Genomic DNA, 408 nt, shown 5'->3' with positions numbered 1-408 from the left:
ATCCTTTCTGGTGGCTGTATTGAGCCTTCTATAATCAATACACATACGCCATCCTGTAACTGTTCTTGTAGGAACCAGTTCTTTTTTTTCATTGTGAACCACTGTCATGCCACCTTTTTTAGGGACAACTTGGACATGGCTTACCCAGGGGCTGTCAGAAATAGGATAAATAATCCCAGCCTCTAGTAATTTAGTGACCTCCTTCTGCACCACTTCCTTCATGGCTGGATTCAGCCGCCTTTGTGGTTGGACCACTGGCTTGGCGTCACCCTCCAATAGGATCTTGTGCATGCATCTAGCTGGGCTAATGCTCTTAAGATCACTGATGGACCACCCAAGAGCTGTCTTGTGTGTCCTTAGCACTTGAATTAGTGCTTCCTCTTCCTGTGGCTCTAAGGTAGAGCTTAT

This window comes from Arachis duranensis, chromosome 9 (genome assembly GCF_000817695.3).
Source record: "Arachis duranensis cultivar V14167 chromosome 9, aradu.V14167.gnm2.J7QH, whole genome shotgun sequence".
NCBI lineage: Eukaryota > Viridiplantae > Streptophyta > Magnoliopsida > Fabales > Fabaceae > Arachis > Arachis duranensis.
This window is presented reverse-complemented; position numbering follows the sequence as displayed.